At 41.2% G+C, this 25,125-nt stretch overlaps 1 protein-coding gene across 3 annotated transcripts in view; it reads right to left on the bottom strand.

Annotated features, from left to right (window-relative positions):
* Positions 1-25,125, bottom strand: part of HIVEP2 (HIVEP zinc finger 2) — a 126,119-nt gene that overhangs the window by 75,454 nt on the left and 25,540 nt on the right. For 2 of the 3 annotated variants that reach the window (XM_042879488.1, XM_042879478.1), the window contains exon 2: positions 21,064-21,169. The gene's annotated coding sequence lies outside the window, so the exon portion shown is untranslated. Of the gene's footprint in view, positions 1-6,333; positions 6,428-21,063; positions 21,170-25,125 lie in introns of those variants that run through there. The other variant, XM_042879496.1, reaches the window with a different exon arrangement.

Raw genomic sequence — 25,125 nt, forward strand, 5'->3', positions numbered from 1 at the left:
CCTTCAGAGCTGATGTTGGCACGCGTGATGATTTCTCAGCTTCCTTCCTTCATTCTTGTCTGTTCTCAGTTATTGCTCTAAGCACCTACTGAGCCATTTCCAGCAGTTCTCCTGTTTGTTGCCACATTACATAAAATCTTAAAATTGGCTTAGAAAACTAAAATATCTGTACTGTCTTGGCAAGCAGCTAAACATGGGAGCAAATGCTACTTAAACAACTGAGTGCCTGTGTTTTCTTACCAGCCCTGGAGATTCTGTGCCTTTCTGTCCAGCAAGGCTGGAAGAAACACGCAATACTCTGTCACATATCTTGGACTTTCAATTTCTACCACACAGGCATCTTGTTATCAATTTTTATAGGGGGGGAAAATGGGAAAGGAAATTCCTGGAAAAGATTACAATTGTCTAACAAGCTTTTGATATCTTTTAAACAGCTGAAGCATTAATTTTTTGGCGGCACTGTCAAAAGTCTATGAGGGCTTCCTGGCTGCATTGGAAGAAACAGTACATCTAGTTCAACTACAAGCTGTACTTTAAAAAAAAAATCCATATGAAAACAGACTCATTATTCACTTTTCTGTTACATGGTTTTGACCTGCACTTTCGGTACTATTTTTGTGAGACCATGCATTCTCAAGAATCGCAGCTTAAAACTAATGCTTTAATAAACTGTTGTTTATATTATAGTCAGAGTAGAACAAAATAAAGCTACAAATGACATTTTTATATGAAGTCAAGAAAAAGATTCATGAGTCTGAATACTTTAGTTACAGTATGGAAGGCATGATTATTATTTCCTGTGAAGCCAAAGTGTAGCTTTAAAGAACTGGAAAAAGGCAAGTCTGGGAGTAGAGCATGGATATCACTGAGGCCTCTGAAGAGTAGATATTGAGCGTATATAGCAATACAATTTTAATGCATGTCTCCCATAGAGTATTATGGGAATGTTACCACAGAACAATGTCGAGAAATGGCCATGAAAAATCTATTTGGACTCATCAAAATATCACCATGTTGTATTACTGCAAATGTCCCCCTTCTTGGTGAAAGGAGAAAAAAAAAAACCAAAAAACCGAGACACTGGTTTGCAATGAGACAAGCAAGAGAATGACATTTTTTTAAAGTGACCGTGGAATCACAGAAATTAGATCATAAAGGAAATGGCCAAAGTTTATTAGATTATCTCATACCCAAATAAGAAAAATCTATGTGGTGTATTCTACAATGTTTCACTCGTGTCACTTTCAAACTCATCAGCTCTGCTGGTTTCCATCAGGAGAATGGGCCTTTATCATAATGGCTTTTTCCTGGTATTTGAGCTAATACTTCTTTTGCTCATTTGCACCTTTTTATTCCTTTAAACCTCTTTGAAACTGCTATACCTTTTTTGATGGTCATGCCTTCGAAACTTTTAACAGCACATCTAATCTAATAACGATCAAATTCAACAAGTTATCAAATGATAAGCTAACAGGAGCAACCAATCTTCTGATCTGTAGCCCTGCTCCCTCTATAACAAGCAGCAAATTTCTAGTGGAAAGAGAATAGAGCTCTTGGCCAAGAATCAAGAGTGTGGAAAAAAAACTATCGTCATAATTGAGAGAAAAGCTACATTTCATCATACACGACCTGAGCCTTATGGGGAATTGAGATCTGCCAGGATCTTTACTCAACATGACGCTCTACAATTTGGTTACACTAAACAGAACCGGTTACTTCTACTTTTCCCTGAACACTGGTTAAAGGGGGCTTTATGAGCTTTGTGTCTCCCAGTTGCCATAACCCCATTTCTTTCTTATTCCCAAATTACAGATTTCTACCTTTCAGATTTCTGACTGGCTTCTGTATATGAAAATCAAAGTCCCTGGAGGAAGCAAGGGGTTTCATGCCGTGGGTTGACGTTTGACTTCCCAATGCAGGGACAGCAGATGGCAGGACTTCACAGACTGATTTGTGTCACCTCTGTCCCTGAACAAACACAGTCACAAAGGAGCATAATAGAGAAAATCTCTTCAGAAATGCACATTCACTTAACTGACTAAAAGTATAAGTATGTACAGAAAAAGAAAGGCTTCACATGGAGCCCATCCACTATGGAACAAGTTTGTAAAAACAAAACGACTATCTGAAAAGGAATTTCATTTTTTTATTTAGTCAAAACTTGCAATTGGTATTTGCAATTGGGTAGCAACTGGCTTGAGGAGAAGAAAGGCCAGACAAGTTTCTGGAAAACTTCTGAATGCTAAAAGCCACTCACTAAAAAGTAAAAGTCAAGATACAAAACTACAGACATTGGACAAACTCCTCAGCAATGCTGAATTAGTGCCTTGAACTACACTCCTGTTATTAGTGATTTGCAGTACCATGTAAATCCCTCATAACAATATTTTTTGAAGGACCCCTGCAGTACCCTGACTTTATCAAATCTCCAGAGGATGTCAGTGTGGGGTATTTCTTTCTCACCTCTTTTACCTCTTGTTTCCAAGTCAGCCACAATTCCCTGTGAAGGGCCAGGTCAGGGTCTGCCTGGGAAGATTTCAACCTAGACTGGAAGGGAACAGAATCCCTTTACCTGGAGTAACTCTGTCCCTAATGTGCCAGCACCTCAGGATTCGTGTGCAGCTTTGCATCTGTGGAGCAGCGTCTGGCTCCAGCTGGGTTGAGTCACCAGCAGTAATGCGAGGTCCTGCATGAAAAATGCTCACTTCGTGAAACTTGAGAGAAATACTTCCACAAGCAAAATTCCTGCAGGAATTACTGTGCTGTGTCTATACAGGAAACAAAACAGAAGACAAAGAAAAGACATTGCCATGGTTTATAGGACTTGCTGTTGGGCTACCAACGTAAAGAAGGTGCCCTTCCCCTCTGTCAGTACAGACTTGCAGCATCTTCATTCTTTCTCCAAATAAATGTGTGCGTTTTTTCCAAACTAATTACATTCCAGGGTAACATTTAAAAGTCTGTCAAGTTCCTGACAGCCTGGTCTTGGATCTCAGGCAGTTTTAGGAAAGTCACTGACTGCATGTAGGAAGAAGGACAGGTGGGCAGAGGCTTCAGTACCGGGGCTCTCACACACAGAGCATGCAGAAAACACTGCAGCATTATCTGAGCCCACTAATTTAAATTTTGTATGTTTTATATTAACTTATATATATATGTGATATATATATATATAGTGATAAATCTGTACTATACATATATTAATATATTTTAATATACATATATTGTATTATATATACATATAATATATATTTAAAATATATATTTATACATTTTAATTTTATTATATTTTTTTTTTTATATGGAAGGCTATTCATTGACCTGCATCGCTTTTCTTTCTCTTGGCTCTTCATTACTCCACTCACTACAAACATTAACAATGTTTAGGAGTGACTCCTTTCTTTCCCCTGCAATCAAATTAACATCTAAATGAGGCAATGGCTAATCTATGTTTCCTCCACAACATCTGAAAAAATCACGTAACAAAACCCAAAATAAACTGAAGAAAGTATCTAAGCTCCTCGCCACACAAGTTGACTAAAATTGGAGTTGCTTTGCATCTGCGAACTGGTTCAGTTGTTTTAATGGGGCTTTATGGAAATAGAATGACCATCTTGCGAGATCAAGTATTTACAACTATAATAAGATGATTTTCAGCTAACGCAATCCAAAGACGCTATGTTCCCTGAAGCAGTGAAATCACTGCTTTGCCTCATATTTCAGAATACTTTTACTGTGTTCACTCAGCTTGCTGTAGCAACTCTTCTCCAAGGGCAATGTATTTGGTAAGACCCAAGCAGCGCTGCCTGTTCCATGCAGTCATTCTTCATGCAAAATCCTCCTGTCAGAAGGGAGGGTCATGAGCAAGGCCACCTTTGCATTAGTTTTGTGGCTCTTTCCACCCAGGCTACCTCTTTACTGCCAGGAGAATTTAGGTACTAAGAGTCCAAACAAGATGAAATGACAAAAATACTTATTGGTTGTTGGTATGACCCTCAGCACGTATCAGACATCTTAGCAGTTGGAAAGAGCATGCAATCACAGCTGTACTAAGCAGGAGAGAAGTGAGCTTTACTTCATCTTTTACTTTGACTGATGCATTCAGAAACATTCACGATAAAGCCTCTGATATCACTGCACCTGGTCCAGTTTCCATTTTAGCCCTAAAAACATGGCAATACTTTGAAAGGTGGCCACCAAATGAGCAAAGGCTCTCCCAGTTACTGCTGTGCAAGTGGAGCTGCGTGCCTGCACTGTGTCACCTAAGTCAACAGGGCGTGGGCGCACAGCCTAGGCATGAGCTCACCTGAGGGCTATTACCTCAGACACCATGTGTACCCAATGATGTCCCCAGCACAGCATGCAGAGAGGAACTGTTGAGCACTGCCAAACATCAATGTACACTTCACCCAGCAACCCAGCAACAGCAAGAACTGTTGGGCAAACTGTGAACACTTCTTCCTAGCAAGCTACTACCTGATCTGAACAATTTCAAATGATGGCCTCATTTGTCTTTCTTGAAATTTAGTGATACCAAGATTTTGCACAAGCACTGTAATGGAAGCTATCCAAAAATATTATCTCCAACGCACTTTAACTACTTTAACTACTTCAATGCACAGTCCTCACAGAAATGGGAGAAATGCAGTCAGTATTAGCAAAAAGATGCTAATGTGTGGCTGTCTATGATTCCTAGAAAGCCATGGCAAAAAATATCTATAACATCAGCTGGTTACCAAGCTCTACATTTTCTAAGCACTTTACTTTAGGAAGGATCAATGAATTGCAATGCAAATGAGACAAGATTCATCATGCTTGTTGTGCTTAACCTTTTACAGATTTTGAATTATATAACCAGTTTGCCGTGAATCACAAAGTCTTACTAAAGCGACAGCAAAAAAATTAGAGGCAAATGAAATGATGGTTCAATGAAAACCTTTACATTCCTTCTCTCCCTCAATTTTCCAAGTCTCTTCTTACACCCATTTCTATTCCTACAACTTCTGTTGAGTGCAATTCTTAGCAAATGCTCACCAGCCAGAGAGAAGATAAGGAAATTAAATTCAGATCCAATGCTTATGCTGTAGGAGAGTCATCTGCCTGCAAGGAATGGTCAGGTATGCATAAGATGCATCCCACAGAGCGAGGACATCCACAGTACAGAAGAACATACACTGATTTTTAAGGCAGCTTTATAGAAGTGCTATGTCAACAAATGCACAGCCCTTGACTAGTTGGCTCCTACAGGAACCTGGTTTCATTCATTAACTGCAGTGGCTGAGGCAGTGCATGGGGAGGAGATGGTGCACAGACAAGTTAAAACGCAGTTCCCCTTTTCCCTCTGAAAGTTTTTAAGTCTCAACACCTTGCACAACAGACATGCACCTGGGTGAGAAACAATAGCAGTCAGTGAGACACATGAGAGCAGCATGAGGCTCTGAAAGCACAGGCTATGCAGAGGGCCACCTGCCAACAGGAAGAAGCAGTGAGGAGGAATTTTGATCCAGTCAGTATCCTCCCTCAGCCAAGCAACGCCACGTGATAAACAACACTGGGGGCTTTTGAATCGTCCATCACACTGAGAGCATCCCTATCTGTCAGTTTTATTCTCTGATCGCCAGGATAAAGACTGGAGTGACTTCTGAGCTAAAGTTCACAAAGAGCTGATCTTGTATTTCCCATCACATCTGTAATGAAGGCAGTTAAGAAACCGATGGAGAAAAAGAGGAAATTACAAAGTGCCTCACTCTGGGACTGGCTCAAGCTGCTGAATTCATCACAGGTAGCACTCAGATCTCACGCCTGTCTCACAGCCTCATTTCCCATGTCACGTTTCAAAAGAAAAGCAGAGGGAAAGGAGAAACGGAGCTAACTTCTGTCTGCATTCCTCCACTTCACAATGCGAAGTATTTATCAGCAGGAAACAAACCACGACCACGTGCTCAGCAGGTCACTGGGGCAGGTGCAAACTTAACCTTAAACCCACACCGCCTGCCACACCTTGAGATTTAAGGCAAGACAGCCCCGTGATGAAGCCCCCGACCTACTCGCGTTCAGCACGCTGCCGCGTTGCAGCCCGGCCCCCGGCACTGCAGCCCGCTTCCCAGACCTGCAGCCCGGCTTCACCGCGCTTCCCTCTGTGGGGCTGCAAGCTGCAGCAGCATCACCCTCAGCCCGGATTGGCGTCACCCCCCGGAGCAGCTCTGCCCCCAGCCTGGAGCAGCATCACCACGAAGCCCCGGAGTACCGCGGCAGCCCTGCTTCTCCCTCCCCGCCTCGGCCCCAAGCGGTGCCGGGGCAGTACCTGCATCACCCAGCACGGGCAGCCCATACCTCCCGTCATCGAAGGGTTTTAACAGCGCGGAGATTCCTGTTGTCCATTATTTGAGGTCACAGATAAATGCCCAAGTGCGGCCGTGACTCCCATCAATCATAAGTCACTTGCTGATAGAGTGTATGGTAGGAGACCTACTGATGTAAGCTAGTCACCAGAGAAAATACCCACTGATGACGCATATCCAGGCACAAAAATAGTTACAGGGCCCCCAAAGGGATTATTCAACAGCCTACATTTAGATATTCTTACAAGAGACCCGCAGTCAATTTGCTGCTATTAGATGGCTGGGGAATGCTGAAGTTTAAGTTTCCTCAGCAGACATAACCACAAATAGCTGGTTTAAATAAGCTCCTGCAATTACAAGCTGTTTTGTAAATTTTAACACGGAATTACAGGGATTAAGCCTAAACAGAACCACTGGCTATAAACCATTGTATAGCCTTCATTTTTACTACCTACCAATTTCTTCAGCGTATTTACTGATGCCTTCAGTATATTAACCCACAATGACAACAACAATTTAAAATTAATTTACAAATGCTCCAATTAAGTCCCTTGTGCTACCCCAGAGTGATGTGTGCTTTCTGTACGAGCGCTCATACATTTTAAGTGGGGAGGGATTTTTAGTGGCACTTCAACATTATCTCCATCACCTTTGTAAAATACTTCTGGCTCGCTTTTTACCCTCTTTGGCGCACACACTAAAAAGTTCTGATTAATTAATATTTCTTGCATAAATCACAATCACGTGCAGGTGAGATAATGACAACATGCAAAACCATGCACCTGCTGTGAGCAGGGGCTGGAAAGAAGATGCCCAGAGATTCCTTCTCACATAAACTATTCTACAGTTCTGCATAACTGGATTTTTAGTATTAATCTCTAGTTAAAAGCACGGTCCTCCAAATTAACCAACCAAGTTATAAACCCACAGCAATCCTGCCCCTTCAATAGTTTTAGGATGCAGCATGTGCCCTCACAGCAACCAAATAGCTAGGATGTAACTGAGCTTACCCCAGCCACTGATGGCACAGTGTACCCTTACTGTACAATTCTGGCAATAGTTAAATCCGTATCCTTAGTTGGCTCACTTGAATATCTATGTTCCTTTGCAGAAATGCTTACGGTTCTTAGGAGTTTAAAAGTTAATGACTTTCTACTGCATATTTAAAAGCTAAATATAGGAAAGTATTCTATGACTCCAATGACTACTTCATTGACATACTTCATTTGACATGCTTTCTGGAAAGCATTACTTAGCCAAACAAACACTCCAGGATCTTTAGCGTTTACCCTGAAAAGCAGGGGAAAGAAGAAATGTCCCAGGCTACAAACTCCTCCTTCACTTTCTTCATCTGTGATAGCATTATTACGTAAAAACAACGCTGGACATTATTTTTGGCACAAGTGTTTTGTACAGCCCTCACTTTTCCCTCACACATCTATACATGCACGTGGCCTGATTTAACAGCCCTGAGCAGAAACATCCAGTGGTGTCCCGGGGTGCCCCAGCCCAGCACCGCCCGCCTGTTCCAGCACACACCACAGGCACATTGCAACCTGCAGAGCCTCAGCACTTGCAGACCAGTGGCTTTCAAATGGCTGGGAAGCCCCAGTACCCCGTGCTGGGAAGCTCAGACTGCTGCTGACAAGCAGAAGGGGTTAATTCCAGCAGGCACCCGTCTGGGGGATCCTGGTGCAGTGTCTCCCAGACCCGGTCAATACTCATTAAGGGGAAGCAATCTATACCTCCAAGGGGCTGTCTGAACAAGGAACAGTCAAAAGCCTTTGTTTCTGTATAACAGGCATATTGCTCCATTTGGAAAAGAATTTTTTTTTTTTGCATGGTTTACCTTTTTGGGGATTTTTTGTTTTGTTTTTTAAAAGAGCTGTCAGTTGTGTCAGTTCTGATACAGTAGAGCTAATACAAGTTGTGCAAGCGCTTCTGAAGCCAACAGGCTTTGCAAAAGCCTGTCTTCCTGAAACAAAAAGGAACCCAGCAAACCTTGTACAGAATAGGCATGAATGGGAGACGTGATAGATGGCAATGATGGTGCACTCTCTGGGGTGAAAGGGCATATGGAAAAATAAGGGTCTGGCAGGAACACTGCTGGATGTTCCTAGTAGTAACACTGTAGTGCTTTTCAATACAAGAAAATAAAAATGAAGAAAGGTATAGAATAGAAGGGGAATCATGGTGGTAGCTATCATTACCCAGCTAAATAAGTATAAATGAATGAAGAGGTGCCCTGGTGCAGCAATGCTTCCTGATGGTTTTATGAATTGAGCATCTGAAGTCATAAGCAGATGAATTCTTTTTTGCTGACCAAAAGAATTCCATTAGGAATACATATTAATGGAGTGTAAGGATATTGTTTGCTAAAAATACAGAGACAATTGGCTTTCCAAGCAGACAATGAAAGAGCACCCCATTGGCAAAACAGGTAATACTGATTGTAATTGAAAAGTTAAATTAAAACATTATAGAAATAGAATCTGCTGAGGCTACATAATTATTTATTTTTTCCATATAAAGTATGAATCAGATATTTCCCCATGCTTGCAAACACCTCTGACAAAATCTAAGGTAAGTAATAATTGGTGGAAGGAAGTGAATTTATTTTAGATATTTCACATAAAAATCTACATTTTTATTTTTTGGAAGTGTACTTACAGTTAAATGTCAAATTATTATTACCTATGTAACAGCTTACCCTGGTTCCAGTTAGTAGCACTACTAGTGCTAAAGAACAGTTCTTATGCCACAGTTTTAAAGCAAATCAAGCCATCAGACTAAGGATGTTGCTTCTTAAACACCTGGAACCTGGACTCTGAAACAAGCACCTGATGGCAAAAGTCTCATCTGCGTCTGCAACTAAGTGATGGGAGGATATTTAATTTTTCTGTATTCACTCTGGGTCCATTCCGTATCTTGCTTGTTCACAGCTGCGTGACTGTATGTTGAGGATGTATTTTCCTATTCCATGATACTAACTAAAAATATGTTAAAGATCCATTCTTCACCAAAATTCTTAAAATGAATGTTTAGAATATGGTAATGAAAAATAATACAGCTGCAGGAGTCTCATGAGTCTGCTCACATCATATGTATGCCACTAGGCTTTAAGGGGGACCAAATAAAGTCAGACATGAAACATGATGGGTTTATTCTAGTGCACAGTAACTAGAGCAGTACCTAGGAGTTACTGTAAAGCCTTATATTTCTTGGCAAAAAATAACAATGATTACAAACAAGCTGTTCTGAAGTCACATCCATTTCAGATTGAAGTTTCATTTTGAATTTGCACAAACAAGCTTTGATTGTTCGCAGGTGCTGATAATAAAAACCCGATTCTGAGCATATACCTACTGTAATTGTCTGGCAAGGGAAAGCACAGACTGACTGGGGATTACAGAAAGCAGAGAGCAGGGAAAGGCAGCAGAGGGAAGATGCTCTCCTTCACCACCCTCAACCCAGCATCCATCTACAACAGTGTAACACAGGATTCCAGCTCAAACAGCCTCAGGCATACAAAGGCCTGCTGAGAACACTTCCTACACTCAGTACAGTCAAACGTTACAATTAAAAGACAGGCACAAACCAGCTTAAAACTTCTCAAAATCTGACACCTGTTGCTACAGCCTGTTGCATTGCCTCCTACACCAGCCTTGCCAACGCCACTGTCTGCCCCGAAGCAGAGAGAAGAGCTGCTCACTCGAGGCCAAGGCTGCTCCAGATGCTGCTGCTGACAGTCTCTGCTCGGCTGGAAAAGTGAAATTAAAATATTGCAGGAAGGGCAGGGGGAGGCAGGGAACATCCTGACACTGCATGCACAGGATGCCGCTTCACTGGGCTGTAGGGGAATGGGCCCTGCAGTGAATGCAGTGCAGCACTGACTGCGCCCAGCCGCTGAGCTGTGCCTGGTACATCAAAACTGCCCGTTTCTCATGTTTTTCAAAACATTTCTTCATTTTGTCCTTTGCTACAGACCATGCAATTTAAAAGCATGAAAGGTTTCCTCTGCAAGACTTTTTTTTCTTATGACTCAGTAATTGGGAAAGAAGACAAGGATCAGACCCAGAATGCATTCTTCCAAAAAATCAAACGTATTGATAAAAGCACAACCACAAGATCTCATTGCTTTGCTTTCTCTTCTTTTTCTAAACCAACACACAATCTAAAATCTTGTAGAGAATCTCCAAATATCTTGTGTCAAATGATAGTTTATTTCTTAAGTGACTCTCAAATTCCTTTCTTCCTGAGACTCCCTTGAATCAACAGCTCTACTGTTACCTTTGAAACATGTGAAACTAAGGAGCAGCACTGCCATGCCTATTTAGCCTAAAAAGAGAAAGATTTCTCTCTTTGGAGTGAAATTGTCTGTGTTGCTCATGTTTACACACACATAAATTTGACTCTTCTCTCACTGACCCATCCTTTTGTTAGGAAAAGTTCAAAAGTTCAGTCAGCAACAACCTGATTCCTTAACTTGCTGCACAAGCCTCTCAACTTCTCAAGAAATTAGAGAACTACAAAGCATGGCAGTACATAAAGCACATTCAATACTATTAGCAACTATTAATAAGCTTAAACAAAAAAGCCAACATAGACTTATTGACTATTTTATTTATTTATAGCATGCACAAGAAGCCTATCTGTGAGCAGTGGGATTACCTCAACAACACCTCCTGCTGTGGGGCTGCCCTTCTCACAGTGCCACTGTGGCCACTCCTCATTAAATAAATAATTAGCCCCAGAAGACCTCACTGAGTGCCAAACACGAGCACTGGGTTGGGTGACAATAAATCCCTGCTGACAGGGAGTCCATGCTCTACAATGAAATGCCAGGAGGATGGTTAGTGGTAGGACAAGGTGGGATGGAAGAAGGTGGATAGTGATAGGACAAGGGGGAATGGTTTTAAACTGAGACAGGGGAATTTTAGGTTAGATATTAGGAGGAAGTTGTTCACACAGAAGTTGGTGATGCACTGGAACAGGTTGCCCAAGGAGGTCATGGATGCCCCCATCCCTGGAGGCATTCAAGGCCAGGCAGCCTGCTCTGGTGGTTGGTGACCCTGCACATAGCAGGGGTGTTGAAACTCAATGATCATTGTGGTCTTTTTCAGCCCAGGTCATTCTATGGTTCCCCTACAGCGACCACTTAGCACAACCATTCACAGAATCACAGAATTAACTGATCTCTGCTACAGCACAGTAGTTTAAAGCAAAACAAAACAAAAAAATCACTCAATTTCAATGTATTTTCAAAATGTATTTCATGTTCTGTTGATTACCCTCTCCCTGTATATGGCTCACTTTTTGCATCAGTTGTGCAGCTTTTTGTACAGAATCATCTACCCTCCTTTAATTTCAGGACGAGTCCTATTCATTCTCTCTTCTTGTTGACTTGAATCAATTCTCCAAAGACAGAATTAGGACTGTGATCATACCCCACTTTGATTTCCACCATAGATGCACCAGCTTCACCAGCCAAACTCAGGTTACTTCCTTCTCTAGTGATTTACTCTTATCAGTACACACAAAGCCAGTTTTTAATGTTTAACATTTACTGCACCATAATGCAGGCATCTTCACAACCACAGAAAAAAAAGGAAATGAGGAGAGTTCCCACATTGTGCTGAGATATTGACCCATTGTAAGATCCCACAACCAATATTAGGGAGTGACTTCAGCACCTGACACCATCATAGACGTCAGCAAATTTCCATGGGCAATCACAAGTATCTCAATTACCTTAGCACTGTCTGAGCTAGCAAAAGGACTGCCTGACCTACCTCACAGTCAATGACTTCCCAAGTGCCAACCAACTTAAAAAAACCTATGCAGAGGAAAGGCCAACAACCTTTGTTGAGCTGCCTCACTGAAAAATACTAAAGGAAACACATTCCTCTCTGCATACAATTTACCTTAAGGTGCAAGTGCTCCCCAGTATTCCACTGCTCTCAAAACTCTGTCTGACCACCTTTTGCCCAGCTGACCCAGGAAAGCAGAAGAGAAATGATGGTGGTTGCAGGAAGGAAGAGGGGTTCAGCACATGTGCCGGCCACGTTTTGTGCACAAGGCCATGGCGTGTCCTGGAACCTGCCCTGCCATGGAGAGAAGAAAGAGGGAAGAGCACATGGACAGAAAGAGTTTTAGCCTCCTAGTACAGTCAGCTCCCAGAACTTAATCCCTCCTCTTGTTCCCCAGTTTCCAAAAATAATCTAAACAAAGGCAAGAACTGCAAAGGCAGGGAGCCTTAAAAGAGCTGCAGTTCAAAAATAAAAAAGAGATGGCAGGGGAATTGAATAAAAAGACACGTTCTTTTTGGGAAAGAACAGTGACATCTTTCAGTTTGGTGGCACATCAGCATGGATGTAGGTCGGTACCAGTTTGTTGGACCCAGGGCTGGTGCATCGGTGGGGTCAGAGCTCTGCAGCCCCCTTGAGGTCTCTGTTGGCATGATGCTGCCTTGGTCCCACCAATGGCTTCTGTCAATTTGTATGCTGCTATCAGGAGATGCTTGACATTTTCCCATAAAAGTAAAAGTGCCTTAATGTGAAAAACATCTAATGACTAAGAAGAGAGTCAGCAGTGAACACTTGCACCCAAAGAACTCAGTTCCTCCCACATTACAGCAACCTCCCAGAAAACTGATTGCAAACAAATCAACAAACAACTAATGTGCCTATAAAAAATAATTGTTTTGATGCTGGAAAAGACTCACAAAGCCTGCAACAAACACCGATAGCTAAATCTGATTTCTAACTGTTGGACTGATGGCCAAGGTGAGGGAAAAGGAAAGAGTTCCTCCTGTCACACAGCTCTAGTTGCCTGATCACTGGGCATCCCTGCAAAGGGTGACTTTTGTCTAACAGCTGAGAAGTAAACTTAGCTGCTGACTGGTTGAGAGATTCTGTTTTTCAAGAACATCAACAATCGTACTCAAACCTTGAACTGGCTATGATTTCAGCTGGCTCATCATTGTGTGACAGCACCCAAAGTCCACATTCTATTTTCTGATCCTGTTTTTCAGCACCGAACAAAATAAGCAAATATTAGCAAGTAAGTTATAATAGAAAATACCACTAAGGTACCCAGGTAAACTCAGATCTCCATTTGTTTCCCATAAATACATCCATCTTTACTATAAGTACTACTGCACACTGCAGAATATTTCAAGCACCACTGTCCAGTGACTGCCATTTCCTCTTATGGCAGAAGCAGCCTATGATTAGGAAACAGAAAGCAGAAATGGCAGAAATTGTTTGGAATTTTGGGTAGCGTTTAAATCTCATAATATTTCATCTTTTTCTTCTCTTTCATGCTTAAGTAATGATTTTGAAATGGCATAGCTAGTGGTGATGACTTGTTCCACAGCAATCTTCTTCAGCCTTCTACCATGATGGAAGCCACCACAAGCTGAGAAAACTTCCCCTGGCATACGGTGGCAGTGAGCAGGCCAGCCCAAGCCTCCTTAAGAGAAGCTTCAAAGCAGCTGATGGAGAGGAATTTTTGAGTAGAGTGGGAAGGAGGCAGCTTCACACAGCCTTAGCTGCTTTTCCCAGAGGAGCAAAGATTGAGAAGGAAAAACACCACAAGCCTCTCATCTTCTTCAGCTTGCCACAAAAGAGAAATGTGTTTTTCAGTAGGATCTGGTGAGTCTGACACTGAACTTAGCTCAAGTGACATGAAAAGTTAATGGTTAGGAACAAAGTAGGTGGAGAGGAGGAGGAGGAGGAAAGAAGACATTTGTTATTTGAAGTAGACTTCATTCAAAAGCCACTTTTCACAGCCAGAACTAAAATTTCCATTCAGCTGTTTATTTCTGGTTGCCTAGATAGCTTGCACAAGTGAAAGAAGAGGGATATAGACAGCAACCTTATACATGCCTGCCTAACAGCAGCTCAAGTAAATGAGAAGACAACCAGACACATCTTTCTGGCCACCAGCCTTTGAAGGCAGGATAGGCAATTTTTCTGTTTGTTGGCAGGTGCTCCACTACCTTGCTCTCCAAGGAGGTTGGTAGTAGCAGTCCAGGCCCTGCAGAAAGAGATAGAAAGAAGCAAACATTGCAGATGGAGTGATATGCCTTCAGCTCCAGCCATGGGACCTGCAGCAGTCTCCCCACGTGGCCCTGCTGCTCCCTACCAGCCCAAAGCTTCCTCGTGAAGAATGGCACAGCCCCTTTCTGCTACAGACTTAGCAATCACTACTTAAAATTGGCTGGGTCAGTACATCAAATCAATCCATACATTTTATGTATAATTTCTGTTTGCATCAGTTTGAATCCTCCTCCTTCGCAACTCTGATATCCTCTCCCACTTCACATACTGTGAATTTCTTACTCCTTTTAGTCTGTGTTTCATCTGAAAATGACTCTTTTCTCAAGCACACCAAAGCATTCTCTTCTTCCTACCCTGTGTTCTTCCCAGCCCCCTGTTGTTTTCCCCTGGCCCTTTCACCTTTGCTGTTTCCTCACTCCTCTCTCTTCCTGCCCTTGATTTCTCTCCTCCCTTTTTTCTTACTTTGAAGTTTCTCAGTGCTTTCTCTTCATCCTTCCTGCCACACTGACTGAGGTGCTCCCCAAAGCATCTGGCCTGCCAGAGGCTGTGCCGAGTTGGACACTGACACACAGATGCCCATACCACTGTCTGCTAGAATGAACACTGTTCTTCATTTGGGGTCCCATGTCATTTGAGAAGTATGCATTAATTGTACCCAGCCATACATTCAGTGAGCTACACCTGTTTGTTGTGTTGTTTTTTTTTTAAAGCAAGATCAGGACAAGCAACACCAACACGTGGCTGGGGCTTCCAGCACTGAGCTCTCCTAGAAGCTGCTATGTACGTGCAACACTCCCTTGTTCTGTGGTTCTGCTGCCCAAGGGTGGAAATCAGTGCTCTGTAGAGTGCCAGCGCAGTGCCACTTAATCATTTCATTCCTCCTTCCTCAGAAAAGATTTACTTGGGTTGTGCTGCACTCCTGAAGGCAAGCCTCCTCCTTCAGTGAAAGAAAGTCTTGTTTTTTAATAAAAAATGTTCCTGTTGTGAGCAAATAAAAAAAAAAAAAAGAAAAAAAAGAGAGAGATACAGATAGAGATAATAGAGAGATGAATTCATTCCTCCTGGCACAGCAACAGGAAACAGCCAACCAGCCTCCACTGCAGCGCTGTGTTCTCTGTGTTCTCTCTGCAGTCACACAGAGAAATCTTGATGAAATCTACAGGCCAGACCCACCGATAATTCTGACTGCTTTGCCTGTTTCAGCAATGCAAAACAGCTGTAAAACCAGTTCAACTTGCCCATTTCTGTCAGCCTTCCCATGCCAGTTTAGCCCTGCTGCGCACCTGGGTTCTTCCCTGGCCCCTCACCCACTTCCTCTAAAGGGGGACTCAGATTCTGTCCAGGTGTATTACTAGGGACAGGCTGCAAATCCAAGCAACTGACAGAAACAAAATACTCTGTTTCCTTGTACTTGTATATTTCTTTAGATGCCAGGAATCAGAGCTCAATCATGTTTCCTGCTCCTCAGACTGGAGAAACTGGATACGGATGTAAGAAAAGGCAGAAAGAGGGCTGATCAAAAAGAACAAGGAAAATAATGGTAAAAAACCCCAAATACTGCTTCACTCTGGTCTACATCTTGGAGAAAAAATAATTCCCCCTGCAACCAAGCCCTCCTCTCCAGGGATACACAACAGTACCAAAATTTAACAGCATTTTCTTGCAACTTTCAAGTGCTGCTGCACTTAACAGTCTCATGAAAAAAAATATCACCAATTAACAATTGCTTCATTTGCTTTTTGTCTGAGAAAAAAAAACACATAGAAAGGACTGGAGACAACATGGGGAGTTGGATAATTTTCTATTAAAAAAAGCCTTCAATAAGAAAACGGGAGATATTCAGCATGATTTATTCTTACCATCTCAGCAACAGCCCCTAACTCTGAATGCATTAATACATACACCTTAAGCACCATTGGGCTCCTCGTGTTGCCATGGAACTGAAATCTTTGCAGTTTAGATGGTGATGTACGCCAGGAAGCGTACTGTTCTTACACTTCCTATAACAGAAGCAAAAATCACTGCATAGCATTAACTCACTTAGCATTTAAGGCATTCAGTGTCTTTCTCATCTGCTCATCTTCACACAGAGTTTGCTTTTTCTATCTTGCCACATGCAAATGAAACACATTTGAGATAGCTATTCTTGTCCTTATGAAGTCAATAGCTCACATGCTGAGCACATTGTAGAAGGTCCACAAGGCGATGGACTTTCCCCTTTTAATAAGAGGCTGTTTGCAGGCAAGCAGCTGCTGAAAGGAGAGCTAGAGAAAGTGAAATATGTGTGGATAGAACACTGTGCTCTATATCAAGGTAGCATTTTAGTAGATTTTGGTAACCTAGTTAACATATGTATTGCTACCGCTCTTGACACTCATTCTGAATGTTCTCTTGCCCCCTGTGACTGCTTGTCCAGACAACCAAATTATAGCACAAAGATCCTGCAGCAGGTGCCAGCTCTTCCTACACCTTTGTTTCCTAATTTAGGTTGGTGGGCTCCCAGGGGTAAGCAAAGTGTTGGGTGCTTCTTCACAGGAAAAATAAGTCAGTACAACTCTGTGCTATCTAAGGATTCAGCCTACAACGTTTACCTTCAGCAGATCCGAGGGTTTTGCCAAAGCTTCTGAAAATGGCTGTATGCACATTACAAATACGCCAATCTTCAAGTACGAAGCAAAAACAGGACAGGCAAATATCCAAGTTTGTTTTAAAAGGTTACCACAATAAATAAATAAATAGCTATTTGTGTATATAAACATTGGATCAGTACCTGTAGAAACAGCTGGAAACCGGTCCATGAGCTGAAGCCAGCCTGAGGCTTTTACCTCCAAAGTTAAATATTTGCATAGCATTAAGCTTAAAATTAAAGCATTTGCAGAAGAAACTTGCTGACTCGCACATAGGGAAGAAAAAGAGGGAATTTAGCTTCCCTACACATAGGGACAGATTCTTTGAATGCCTTCCCCATCAAATTAATTCCTGGACAGCACAAGGAAGGACAGACTACCAGCCCGGGAATTCCCCCTTCGCTTTCCGGAGGATTTGTGCACGCCTTGGACAGGAAGGCAGAAACCCAGGTAGCTGCTTTATGAAGAAGGCCTTTGTTTCTCATTCCTCATCCCTCGACCACCTGGTAAGGCTCCTTCCTAGTGAAGAAGGGCCCCATTCACCACACCTCCACCCAGCAGTCCCCACATCCCTGTGCCATAAGCCACCTCTTTCTTGTCCACAGCTCCTGGGGCAGAGCTGGCCAGTCTGCAGCGAGTGCTTCCTCCTGCTTGCTACCCCCAGGGACGCGGGGCTGTGCCTAATCATAAGGAGGCTTTCTGAGGCAGGTTTAGCCCCTGTGCCAGCACAAGGCACAAAAGCACTGTTGTGTTGTCTGTAGTGCTCTCACCAAATACAGGGAGAGGTTTCTCTAGCATCCTCAGGTCCCCTCCACTCCTCTCTACAGATGTAAGGAACATGCTGAGTATTGCCAAAGCAGACCTCCCTCCTTCCCTTTGCTGGCAATGAGCTTCTGCCCATCCTACTGCTGCCGCCTTCACCTCTGGTACAAGTCGGGCTCTCACCACTGGTTTCCTTGTTACAGGAAAACATATATTGTGCAATCATGAAAGGCTGGTGCAATGTCAAGAGTATTAAAAACACTCTGGGGACTGATTAGGGTCAAAAGGGAAAGAATTTATGATGGTTAATAAAGTTAAATCTCTCAGAGTTCTGCTTATCCTTTCCAATTCAGGTAACCGGATCTTATAAGAAAAGTTATTAAAATGTTGGAAGTTATTACTGTTCCTTTGAAAGAATTCCCTGATAGGGAAACCTGTGCTCTGCCCACAGGCACCTGGCCAGGAATGAGCCCAGCTCACCCACACAGCTGAGCTGACACTGAGGAGGAGAGAAACTTTTTTCACCATCAGTACCATACCAGCACACGGAGAGCCACTAGCCAAGAGTGTGGCTCTTGCCCAGCACTCCCAGCTTGGCTCCTCCTTCCACTGGATGCTTCAATGGGGTGCATTCCACATTACAACTGAGACTTGTTTTAGAACACTTTGTAACCTAATATGCCCCATATCAACATGATTTTACAAGATGCTAATGATTTTCCTCACTAAGATAATGACACAGAGAGAGCAAAGGGAAGAGGAAGGGGAGATTATTTAAAATATTAGGAAGCATGTATCAATATCTAAATTACATACACTTCACTGCATCATATGTTTTCATTTTCTTACCACTCAATCATCATAAACGTGCAACATATGTCCTTTCCATTTTCTCACTCTTTTACTACATCACATCCAATTTAATTTCCTGTGAAGGCCTGTAATTTTTTACAATGTACCTGTCTAGGAAGGTCTCTGCAATAAGCAGAGTCCAGTCCCTTGGAAGGCCAATCTTTTATGGGCTGAGCTCCTGAAGATTAGTTTCCTGTTGCAAAGCTGTATGAGAACTAGCCAAAGATGAAAACGGAAACACAGAAAGGAAAAACAAACAAAAAAAAACATTCTGATTCCTACATTCAACGAAGGAAATTTCATTTTGATTTGGGTAGAGGTAATTATCTCATACAATAAGTTCTCTCGAGGTGCTAGACATAGCACCCCTTGTTCTCAGCTCATCAAAAGCAGAGCAGCGAGGTGTCTGCTTCCTCTCTGTCCTCAGCAAACTCACAGATCTGCAAGCAGACACTACTTCGGCAACCACACCTCCTCATCAGCCTTCCCCTCAGAGAGCGCTTCTCCCAGTTATATGCCAACTTTCACCTAAAAAAGCATGAAAATGTCAACCAAAACACATCCATTCTACTTTGGAAAAGGTACCTGTGGCAACAGGAAGCTAGCCTAGTTGACCTACCTGCTCGTCTCCAGACCTCTGCACATGCAGAATGCAGAACTCTATTTCTTCAAACTAGTTCTACTTCACAAACACACCCACAAACACCAAAACGACTTATTTACAAAAAATACATATATCCACTGGCAAATAAAAAATGAATCAACTCAGAAGAAACAAGAGCAATAGAAATCATTATTCCTGTGTTCATCTTGAAAAGGTTCTTAGATATGGCTAATACAGGAGATATCAGACAAACATGAAGAAAAATCTGTAGACTATGGTGTTAATTGTATTCAGCATGCATGGGTGGCCATACACACACTAGCAGCCCTTTCAGTGTAAGCAGGATCAATGCTCTCTCTCTTAACCTTCAGGATCTTCCCTTCGAGCAGAACCAGAGTGAGCCAGATCTGGTCACTTCTTCATTAATTAGAACATTCAGAAACTCAGAAATTATCTGAGCTGTGAATGGCTCTCCCAAAACACATCACATTGTTTAATGAAGCATGAATTTTCTCTCCCCACTCCCTGAAAGACTTCTGCATTACTTTCCATCTCTTACATCACTGACGTTAACATTAAATCCACACATCCAATAAACATCTTCAAAATTATGTGTAAAAATGCAACACACTGAATCCAGATAAATGCTTTTAGAGCAGTCAACTCTCCTCATCCATTTAAAACCTTAAATCTGCACATGGACTTCCATTGAGCCTTCTCCTATGTTATTTCAACAATCTTTCCCTTGTAATTTTGTTCTCTGCTTATGTATTTAACGCTCTACCTCAAAAAAGTGGCTATAAGCAAAAAAAAAAAAAAGAAAAAATTCTCACAGGGAACATTACTTAAAAAGTCTCAGATGACACATGGAATTCAACTCCCATCAGCATGAAGAAACATTTTCCTACCTGCTTCAGTGGGAGACTGGAACCATAAATCAGGAGATGTTCCATGCTAATAGTTACGTGGCATGCTACAAACTACTCCAAAATATAAAGCAATCATGTAGCAATTCTCATAAAACCAGTTTGCTTGTGGTTTTACAGTATCTGAATCAGAAGAGTAAAAAAGACAGACATGCCAGGTAGCAGTGACTTTAAATGTTTTGCCTTGTAGGCTAGAAATTAAGTAATCTCCTTTCAAAAGATGAGGGTCTTAGTCTTTACTTCCTTTTACAGGGTAAGGAAAAACAAAATCACCATATGGATTTAATTCCTATAGAAATCTTATTTAAAGATTGTATAATGCAAAGCTAAACAGCAAGGGAATAACTGCCATCATCTGGCTGAATTTGGTAAAATTGAGTTAATTTGCACTTCTTTAGGGAGTCAATGTGTGTGAAATTAATCTAATTTAGATTGATCAGAAACTGAAAATGGAATGAAAGAGAAAAGCAATTAAAGACCTTTTCTAAACACAAAAATAGTGGTGCTTTAAATGCAGCAACGCAGTTAAGGTACAGAACCCTTCATGCCAATACCACCACAGCTTCCTGCTCAAGGAAGAGAACAGCAGGCTGCATATCTGCACATCATCGTTATACCACTATCACTCCATCCAAAAAGAACATCAGTAGAAGGTTTCTAACAACATCTGTAAATGAATGCATTGCCAAGATCGTATTTGCAGTTAAAACAATTCAGCATTCTGCATAGGACAAGACCTAGCAGATAAACATCTGCTGGAATGGCTCACTGTAATTTATTATACAGGTGGCTTAACATTTACTTCAATGGCTTTTAGCACCTTCGTGTTATTGTTACTATGCTGCTCTAACTAGCAGTGGTTAATGTAAGATGCAGAAGTTCACATACCATATATTTCTGAATAACTGGTTTCCAGAGATGTGGCAGTGATAACATTGTCATCGTACGATTCAGGGTAGCTTGCTGTGGGTCACATATCAGGAGAGGGTCCCACCTGAAAACATAACAAATCCAGATATTGTTCATTGTACTCAGAGGTTTACTTCAAGCTTTACTAATATGTGTGCGCTCTGACATAGAGTTAACAGCATCCATGCTCCTCCAAGGCTCACAGAAGTCATTCTTCTACTCACAGTGGCAAGGAAAATATTCCTGTTGTTTCCAAACCGTTCTGGCCACTGCTCCAGGTCAGATTTCAGGCACACTATCAAGGCAGTCAAGGCACTGACAACAAATTTCATTGTCAATGCATAAGCTCTAACTGTTTGGTGGACAGATTTTCCATTTGTCAGGTCATCAACAAGCAGGTAATACCTTTCACCAGTGCATTAGCAGCTTGGCTCAACCTTTTTTTGTCTTTCCCTAATTGAAAATCTCCAGCTTAAAATGTGCAGCATTGGAGCTCCTGCATGAACTATTTTCTTGACATCAAAGGATCTGAAAAAGCATTGCTTTTCTATTGGTAACTACAGTCATATTATTTATATCAATTTAATTATGTAAAAATCACTTGATAGGTGGGCCTGTTCAATATTTTGATAAATGCAGATATGGAAAATGAGATTGTACTGGCAGCATTGTTTCCTATGAAAAGACATATGGCAGAAAACAAACCAACTTTCCAGTTTAAGAGCTGGAAAAACTTTTTCCTACTAAAACTAATGGCAAAACCATAATTAATGGAAACAAATAGGCTCAAGAAACCTTAAAGTCTACAGCACTAAATAAATGAAAAATTGCTTGGACAATGTATCTCCTTAAGTGAGATTAAGCTAGAATTAAGAAACTCAATTTTAAATTTTATTGACTAGCCCTAAAGTGCACAAGGATATATGTGAAGTTATAAAACCAAGTTTGATATATAAGGCAGATTAACTGGGTTCCCTTCATTTTGAAAGTGTGAATAAAATGACTTACGGGATACCCAAAAATACACCCAGGAACACTCATATAGACATAACACAGTGGTCTGAAGTCTCATCAGAGATAAAATTGGAGTTCTATCTTTTTAAATCAAGTGTCCCCAGCCAGAAACCAATGTTCCTCCTGCTCTGCAAGCTGCATCTCATTCTAGGGTAGGAGGTTTTCAGGAGGGAAGTCTGGTAAATAACAAAGAACTTTAAAGAAATGATGTTGTTAGATTTTACCCACAGTTTACATTTTTTAAATTACTCTAATGCTTCTCTGACTCTTCATACCTCCCAAAGTGGCTTGGCTCTTGCATTTATTACGCTTCATTGGCCAGCCACAACATCACACAGCACTCCAGCACCAAATACTTCTGCATTTTCTGCCAACTAAGCAAGACAGTGTCTCCTTCACTCTGCATTTGGTATTTAATAACAAACTTAAGGTCAGAAGAGCAAACTCCATGGTCAAAAACAACAACAAAAAATATATACTTGCAAAGGGTATACTTCCAATGGCACAATGGTAATACGTCATATGGCACGTTTGCCTGCTCAGAAGCAGTGTAAATACATGTTGGCAAACAGAAGCAGCCATGAGTAGAGAAAGTATATTTAGGTTTACTCATAGGTGTTCCACAAGGCCCTACTCCAGGCTTTCTGTAGCTATGAGCCTACGTGAATTTAGCTGGGGGCTGCTGAAAACAAGTGCAATCGCTGGCTGAAGGACAGCAGGTGAAGAATATACATCCTGGCAAGGACAGATGGGAACATGGTTTGAACAGCACTGACTGCCTGTGAGCTCTTCCAACACAGACAAACACACCCAGCACAACTTACAGCACTTCTGCCCTAACCAATATGGGCTACACAACAAGTCTGCCTGGGAATTCTGCTAGAAAGCATCACCAGTCTGTTATTAGTATGAACTACCATGAATATTAGCGCTCAAATTCTGGTATATATCTGCATTCCCAGAAAGACATAAGTATAAAAGAATTAGAAAGCATTATCTGAATTTGGTGGGCAGTTTTAAAAGTACACGTGAAAAGGAGTGGATAAGCACTAACTCTTCACATTCAGATCATTATAAAGGAAATTCCTTAAAACAGGCAATTTTCACATTAGAATCCTATTCACCCACTTAAATTTTGCTTCCCCATTCTATTTCACGTTCATTGCAGCTTGAAAAAGAAAGAAAGAAAAAAAAAAAAAAAAAAAAAAAAAAAATTCCCCCCCAAAGAAATTATCTGTAGCACCTTTACTATAAAAGGATGCTGCTAAAAATGGCTAGCTGTCTTCAGCAGGAAAATACAGCATCGCACAATTTATTCTTTTGGAGGTTCATTTGGAGTAATTTAATCAGTCAATCAGTCTTTCCCTAATCATTGTACCGAATCACTTAACTTACATCACCTCATTTACCTTTTAAAAAACTGCCAGAATTTTCCAGGTGAATAATTCATTTAAACATTTTGTTGTTGTTGTTGTCTGTTAACTGTACTCTTGGAAAATGAATGTTTTGAAACAAAAGCCCTCAATTACCACATGAATAGAAAAAAATGATCACAGTGTAGCTACACCTTGAACACAAATAAATCATAACGCAAGTAACCAAATGAAATGCATGTCTAATGAATTAGTTCTAAACTAAGGTTTTCCTGCTACAGATTGGTAGCATTCAAAAGCTGTATTCTCCCTACTGTCTGATATCCAGCATGGAATAAGTTTGCGGTCCTCCGTTTAATTGTCTCTGGACCCTTTTGCTGAGATTCCTTCACAGATTCATAATCCTCTTATTCAGCAAGCTCAAGGCCATGGTCCAGATTTTGAAGTCCACAAGGCGCATACCACATTCAATGCATATCACCTTTTTCTCACAGTTCAGATGGAGGGATCCTGGGGACCACACAGGAGAATACCAGAATTGTTCAAAATAAAAACTTCTCCTAAAGCAGGAAGCACTAGGGAGCAGCTGTTAAGATGAGACTGAACTACTTGTGAATGTGACAACTTTCAAGATCTTTCACAAACATTTTTTTGAGTAGAGACTTCCCAGTGTCTTTCCCTTGATAAGACTAGAATACCAAAGTTCTGAAAAGACACTTCGACAGAAACTGCAAGTCTTAGAAGAACCTCTTTAAAGCAAAGGCAAAGCCTTTCCAGGTGAATTAGAAGCCTAGAAGCCTTTGTGAAATCTGAAAATGTAAACTATATAAGATATATTTAAGTACATGACTCTGACGATGGAAATAACTGGTGAAGACAGCAATACACTGAAGAGCCAGCCCTTAAAATCTTGGTAGGGAATGGATTGGGAACTAAAGAAACAAATCAATACAGTTTCTACATGAAGAGAGAATTGTAAGAAAATACACATAGTTCTTGTCCAAACTGTATATTTACTAGGCTAGACAGTAATCCCCAGTGCCATCAATTAAGACCTTCATTTTCATGCACAGTATGTTTGTACTTTTAACGAAACGCCAACATTAGGCACAGTTAGAAAAAATTAATAGAAGCTGAAATGTATTTTCTGCTGTCAGCTCACTCTCACATTAGCATGCTATTGCTTCTAAAAACTGAGTCTACTGGTCAGAAAACAATCCTAAAATTATACTTACACATAATGAACTACAGATTAGATACTCTTTCATCCTGAAGTATTATTTTCTTATAATAAAGTATGACATTGATGAAGAAAATATGTAATCTTTTGCACCATAAATGTTCACATTAATATGCACCACATATTCACACCAATAAAGTTGAATATAATTTACAGACATAGGTGTTTAGAATATGCCTATAAAGCATTGCAAGGCTTCAGCAATTCTTTCCTCACTTCCAATAAATACTGTTTGCTGACTTGAAAAACAAATGAGAACTCATAAAATGGACAAAATACCTAAACCAACATTTAGATTAGCTAGGTTAGATTGGCTCGGTACAGGCATCAAATTGTTTACTACCATCAGGTCTAAGTAGTAAGCTTCACAAATTCTCCAGATATATGTATTTTATTATTATATATTCTTGAAAA

The sequence above is a fragment of the Lagopus leucura genome, unplaced genomic scaffold, assembly GCF_019238085.1.
Source record: "Lagopus leucura isolate 7727_CA_CO unplaced genomic scaffold, USGS_WTPT01 Super-Scaffold_73, whole genome shotgun sequence".
Taxonomy (NCBI): domain Eukaryota; kingdom Metazoa; phylum Chordata; class Aves; order Galliformes; family Phasianidae; genus Lagopus; species Lagopus leucura.